This window comes from Echinops telfairi, unplaced genomic scaffold, assembly GCF_000313985.2.
Source record: "Echinops telfairi isolate 266 unplaced genomic scaffold, ASM31398v2 ScPeMD7_7424;HRSCAF=8462, whole genome shotgun sequence".
NCBI classification, from domain to species: domain Eukaryota; kingdom Metazoa; phylum Chordata; class Mammalia; order Afrosoricida; family Tenrecidae; genus Echinops; species Echinops telfairi.
In genome coordinates this window covers 85670078-85677333 of record NW_022111324.1, presented here as the reverse complement: position 1 = coordinate 85677333, position 7256 = coordinate 85670078, and positions in this window count along the sequence as shown.

The window sequence follows — 7256 nt, the reverse complement described above, 5'->3', positions numbered from 1 at the left end:
ACACCCAAAGGTGCCAGCCCTTTATGCCAGCAGCAACATTAGGGTCTTGATCAGTATGTGCTAGGTTAAAAGGAAGCCAAGTCTGACAAAACCCATCAGCAGGGACAAATGTCTCTCTGGTTAGTCTGGCCTTCTGCATCTCACACCCACGCTGTGTTGCACCTATCACACCCGCTGCCCTGTATGTATGGCGACGTGACGACCTTTCCTTTTTAGATTCGTCTGGTCACTGGCCGATACAGGCTTGTCCTTTCAGCTGGATGCTGGATGGGGAGGTGGGGCATGCTCTGGAGTCCAGGTCACGCTTCACCTGCCCACATAATATTACTTGTGCCCCGAAGACGGCTCAGTTTATAATAGAGCACTTGTGCCTATCACTTCACTGAGGTTTTTGGCTTAAAGGATTTTATCCACTCAAGAAAAAAAAAAAAGACCAGTTTCTCTGGAGAAATGCTTATAATTTGCACTACGCTCCATCAGCACCCACCGCCTTCAGATTTTTCAATTGAAAACAGCAATAAAGGTGCTCACCACAACTTGTGGGCTCAGCTTGCCTTGCTATTGGCCATGCTCAGAACTCAGCTTTCCTTTGGTTCTAGAACCTGCTTGAGTGTTCACTTTTTCAGCATTTAGTGTGCAGTATTCGTATTGAGAATATGTTGAGCATTATAGAGCCATGCCTAAGTCATCAAAGTTATTTTCAAGCTTTTCAGGAGAAGTGGCAATTAGGAGTATTCATATCATACTTTTTACTTTTCAAAGAGTAATAAAGGAATTTTTTTCTAGGCTGTTTTGTTATAGCCATCTTTTATTATAAATAGTGCTGCTTGCTATCTCTAGTGCAGACATGGAGAAGCATGCATACAAAGGGGCTTCGTTGAGTCAACAATTGTTGAACTGCTGTGCTCCTTGTAAGGTTCTCCACACTAACCAGAAATCGAATGTGTGCCACGTGGTAATCTAAAATCTGGTAGCCACATTAAGAAAGTAAAGAAAGTAAAAGGAAGCTGTTGAAATTCATTTTAATTATATATTTTATTTAATCCAATATCTTATGAGTATTATTTCAATATGCGGTCAATGGTTATTACATTTTTTTTGCCTTTATAGTTTTCTACAAAATTATTCATTAGATTTTTTTATATTCTCTCTATAGTTTTCAAAGTCTAATATATATGCATAAATCACATCTGATTAACCAGATTTTTTTTCAATCATATTATTGGGGGCTCATATAACTCTTATCACAATCCATACATACATCAATTGTGTAAAGCACATGTGTTCTCTTTAAGTTCTTATTAAACTACTTGCAACTAAGGGTGTGTGTGTGTGTGTGTGTGTGTGTGTGTGTGTGTGTGAGAGAGAGAGAGAGAGAGATGGTAGGGAGGTAGGTAGATATTATGAACACATGAGAGGGCCATCTGATCCAGGCATCTGTGGTACCTGGAGTAAATAGGTTTAAGCAGAGATCAAAAGGAAAAACCCAGAGTTCAAGGTTTGTTAGTGGCAAGTAGATGTTGGATGGAAAATATAAAGCTAAGAGCATTGATTGTGGCTTTTCCATGTATTGCTGTATAACATAGAATGAGGCTTTATATTTTCCCCATCTGTTTAAAAAAAAGACAAAATAATTGATTTGCAGAATCAGTGGAAATTTTTTGTAAACAAAATGTACAATGTCCTTGAAATAAAAATGTAACTTTGAATGTGTACCCTAAAGTTGCTGGGAAAGATTTCTTTTCATTCTCATGCAAGTTGCTATCTTTAGAAAAATAAAACTTAGGAACTAAATAGTATCAAGGCCATGTTAACTGCTTTGAAGATAACAGTTTTTACTTATTTTCCATGGTCCCCATAGACCAGTGGTTCTCAATCTTCCTAATGTCGCAGCCCTTTAATACAGTTCTTCATGTTGTGGTGACCCCCACCCATAAAAATTATTCTCGTTGCTACTTCATAACTGTAATTTTGCTATTGTTATGAATCAGGTGATGCCTGTGAAAGGGTCTTTCAACCCCCAAAGGGGTCTTTGACCCACAGGTTCAGAACCGCTGCCATAGACCAAACCAAATCATTGCCATCGAGTTTATTCAGATTATAGGACAGACTGTCACTGTGGGTTTCTTAGACTGTAATGGTTTATGGGAGTAGAAAGCCTCTTTCTCCCATGGAGCAGATCTCCTCCATAAGTCCAAGTCAACCTTATAGCAGAACGTTCACCTGCTTGGGTTCTATATCATAGCATGTTCGCCACAAAAGAGCCCTTTCTTCTCACCAATTATAAGTTACCAGGAGATAAAGAAAGGAGCACAGTGGGTTTGACCTATTATATTTTGATCCCATGCCATATGTCTGCACTCTATATAGATTTGGGAAACATACTCAAAAGGTTAGGTCCCACTGACAAAGGTCCTAATACAGGGAGCAGTACAGTGGGGTCTGGCTCCTAGTCTCCATCCATTTCAAAGACATTGGAGTCTTTTATTTGAACCAGGGTGCTAGTTCATCCCACATGAATCTGAAAGAATCTAAGAAACTGCCTGAGAAAAAGATTCCCCAAATTCCAAATTAATTGCAAACTAACAAAGACTCTGCTTCTCTTCTTATTTTACATTGATAAAGAGGAAGGAAAAAAACAGGTGACTAAAATGATCTCTCTTCTCTCTCTCTTTCTCCCTTTTGCACATTTCCTAAATTTATACCCAAAGTTGTCTCAAGTTAACATCACCAATGAGCTTACACTGTGCCTACCCCTGATTGATCATGTACACGGAGTACCAAATGTAATCCTTGCAACAATCCCTCAAAGTAGGTGCTGGCTTATCATCCCCGTTTTAAAAGTGTTGAGAGAGGGCACGAAACCTGCTTGGGGTCCTGTAGCAAGCGCATAGCAGAGCCTGGGCTTGAACACAGGAGGCTTATAACAGAATGCAGCACTTCATTGCACAGTGCTGCTGGAGCATTAGCTGAGCAAGTCTCTGACAGATGAGAAAGCAAGCTCTCATGAGATGTAGACTCCTGTCTGACTTGGGGTTTTCTCCAAAGTCTAGAACCCCCAGATATTTAGGGAGATGGCCTATAAATGGTTCCCATTCTCCCTGCCATCTTATTAGTTGTAACTACTACAATACCCCATTAACAAATCCCCCTCCCCCCCAAAAAAAATCCTTATTTCTCTGCCCTATATGCCTCTCCTCCATCTGCTGGTCCATAGACTGAGGATTGCCATTCCAGGGTGGGTGGGGGTGGGGTGGGGGAATGCAAGGACCCTATGGCTTTGATATCTTGTCCTCATTGGCTGCCAGAGTTGATTCCACTTCACTAGCTCCAGCCCTGGGCTCTGGTGGGACTGGGTGCTGTCCAGGATTTCAAAAGGTGCCTGCTTAGCCCCGTAAGAGGAAGCAGACATTGCAGTGGGCACATCACTCCCCATGGGAGCCCATTGTTCTTTCTGGAGTAAAAGAAAAGGCTGAGCTACCAGATAAGCTGAACTGATGTGTCTGTCTCTGTGTCTTGTTGTGAGTGTGATCTTGAGTATTTAATGTTTCTGAGCTTCATTCCTTTTATTTCCTGGGATTCATAGGTGTTCAGGTATTACCAACTTAGTCTCCAAATGTCTTCATATAGTTGCCTGGTCAGGAAAGATCTCTCCAGGAGGTGTTGCTATGGGGAAAGCCGATGACAGGGAGTACCAGTGGACATCTGGAGAAGAGCATCGTGGTAGGGAGAAAAGATGCTTATCTCCAAGGCTAAAAGATGATTAGGACAATTCTGTATTTATTCCTTACAAGTTGAAAATTGTTAAGCTGTATTACTGATTTTTTCTCTCTCACCTACCTGACTTGCTTATGCTGCATACTCACTGCCATCGAGTTGATGCTGACTCATAACTAATGAGCAGGGTAGAACTGCTTCTGTGAGTTTCCAAGACTGTAACTGCTCAACATGTAACTCTTTCTTCCTCAGAGCAGCTGGTGGTTTCAACCCACTGACCTTGTGGCTCACAGCCCAATATGTAACCACTGCACCACCAGGGTTCCCTTGCCTGACTTCCCATAGGGAAGAAATGTCTGTTGAACTGACTTGTCAGCTTTTTCTGATTATGGAGTGACCTTAGATAAAGATGAGGACAGGGTAACCGGGTCTATAGCCATGGGGTCTCATTTAGTAGAGACCTCATTTATCCAGTGCAGAATCTGGACTTCATATTGAAAACCACGTGGAGTACCCAAGAGGAGTGCCAGCCGAGGAGTCACATGATGATCACCTATGCATTTTGAAATAAATATATTTTGGCAACAGGTTACAAAGTCCTTTGGAGGGCCTAGTCTACAGATAGGGAGATTTTGTACTTTATGGGGAAGTGGTTGTAGGAATTCAGAAATAATTCCTAGGGAATGTGCTAGGGAGCTGAGCAGAGAGTGCTAGAAAGTTGACATTGGAACAAGAGCAAGTAAACTGGGAAGGTGTGGAGGCCTGAAAGTAAACACTGGCTGCAACAGTGGACTCAAGCATAGGAACTATTGAGAGGATGCCAAGGACGGGGCAGTGTTTGTATTGTGCGTAAGGTCACTCTCGGTTGGAACCGACTCAGTGGCACCTGACAACAAATGAATAAGTACACACACATATGTAACATACACTGACAGATGGATAATGGACATAATGTTTAGGTAAAGACAGTTTTAAAGTTAGTCATGTGCCTCCATGGTACAAGTAGCCTGTGTACAGCTGAATATGCACTAGTTCTTTTTAGATCATATATTTTATAATAAGCAATGTGATGAATGGAAGAAAACAAAGCTATTATATGCAAAGATGCGTCTAAAAATTGGAAAATGAAATGAAAAGATAGTGAAATTTTTCCATGAACTTTTGATACCCCTTATACATTTCCCTTGAATATAGAGACTACCTTAATGATAAATTGTACTCATTGAACACTAATGACTTAAAATCAGACTCATTGTGGAATGGATTCAAGGAAGAATATATGAAGAAACCAAAATGTCATAAAAAAGACAGGAAAGCAAGAAAGACCATTTTGGATGTTTGAAGAGACCCTGAAGGTGTTCTCGAAAGCAGAGAAGTAAAGGGAAAGGAAGAAATGATGACAGGAAGGAGCTGAATAGAAGATTCGAAGGGTGGCTTGAGAAGACAGAGTGAAGTACAAAGACCTGAAGTTAGAAAACCAAAAGGGTAGAACATGCTAGCATTTCTCAAGCTGAACTGAAGAAAAAAGTCAAGCCTAGAGTTGCAGTATTGAAGGCAAAATATTGAACAACACCCAGGACTGTAACTCTTTTCTTAAAACAGTTTTATTGACATAAATTCATGTACCAAATAATTCAGCATTTTAAATATATTGAGTTAAATAATCACCACAGTCAATTTGAGAACCCGTTATTTATTCATGTATTTATTATTAACTTTATAGTTCTCTTACTGTCATCCTATGAAACTATTAATCTAGTTACTTTCTCTAAATTCACCTGTCCTGGATTTCAAATAAACCATCCAACAATAACAATGCCCCCCAAACTATAAAAGAAACACAGAAACGCCTTGATCCAAAAGAAAACAGAAAATAATACAAACCAGAACTAATTAAAGATATGTCAAAAGGGAAAACAAACGAGAGTGTTAAATTTAAACAAGTTTATCTGCACGAATCCATTTCCAACACATACTTCTGAGAGCAAGGCTATTCACATCCCAAGACCATGTTCTCCGGGAATTCAATGGAGGCTTAATTCACGTGGGGACTCTGCAAATGGATTTTGGGCTTACACTGTTATCCATAGCCTTCTGAAAACCAGCTGCTCAAGAGTTTAAACTCTAATACATTTCCCTCCTCTGATCTTGAATTGTATTGTTTGTTGTTGTTAGGTACCATTGATTCAGTTCTGATTCATAATGACCCTTGTACAACAGATCAAAACTCTGCCCAATCCTGTGCCATCCTAACAATTGTTGAGACCATTGTGTCAGTCCATCTCTTTAAGGGTCTTTCTCTTTTTTGCTGCCCCTTCACTTTACCAAGCATGATGTCCTTCTCCAGGAACTGATCTCTCTTGATAAAGCATATAGACTAAATCTTAATGGGAATAGGCAACCTCCTCTTTCTGCCTATAGAGGCTGGTGGACTTGAACTGCCAACATTGTCAGTAACCAAATGTCCAACGCAGAGGCCTTAAACATTACTGGAAACATCAAAAAAGTTGGAAGGAATACAGAGTTGCTGTACCAAAAAATATTGGTTGATGATCAATGGTCAAGTATATAATCAGGGACCAATGGTATCAAAGGAAGAAGTCTAAGCTGTACTTAAAGCAAGACTCCAGGAATTGACAGAATAACCATTGAAATGTCCCAAACAGTTACAGTATTGCAGGTGCTCATTCATCCGTGCCAAAAAATGTGTTCAGTTGACTGAAGGAGATCCATATTCATGCCCATTCCAAAGAAAGATGATCCAACAAAATGTAGAAATTATAAAACAGTATCATTAATATTATAAACAATTAAATTTTCCTGAAGATGCTTTAATTATGGTGAATGCAGTACCTTGATAAAGAACTACCAGAAGATCATTGCTGAGATCAGATGACCAGAGTGGAAAGCAGAGAATCCCAGAAAGATGCTTACCTGTGCTTTCTTGCCTCTGCAAAAGCTTTCAGCTGTGTGGATCATAGCAAATTGTAGATAGCATTCCGAAGAGTGGGAATTTCTAAACTCTTTATTATGTTCATGTGGAATCTGTATATGGGAGTCTGGAATTCCCATTCTTCCCAAGACCATCCAAGGTTTGTTATGATCCACACAGTGAAATAAAGCACAAGTGAACATCTTTCTGATATTTTCTGTTTTCATCCAAGATCACCTGACATCAGCCATGAAATTCCTTGTTCCAAAGCTTCTTCTGAATCCAGTATGAATTTCTGGAAGCTCCCTGTCAATGTACTGTTGCATTGTTGTTGAATGATCTTCAGCAAAATCTCACTTGCATGTGATATCAATGATATTGTTCTATATTTTGTGCTTTCTATTTGTCACCTTCCTTCTTTCCTGATGACTTGTGTCCCCTTGGGACCAGAAGTCATGAAATCCAGTGACATAATGCACTGGGAAAACCTGCTACAAAAGATATCTATGAGTGCAAAAAAAAACACCCCAAAGATCACCTAACCCAAGCCATCATGTTTTCAGTTGCTTCATATGCATATGAAAGTTTTGAGATCGAGTAAGGAACA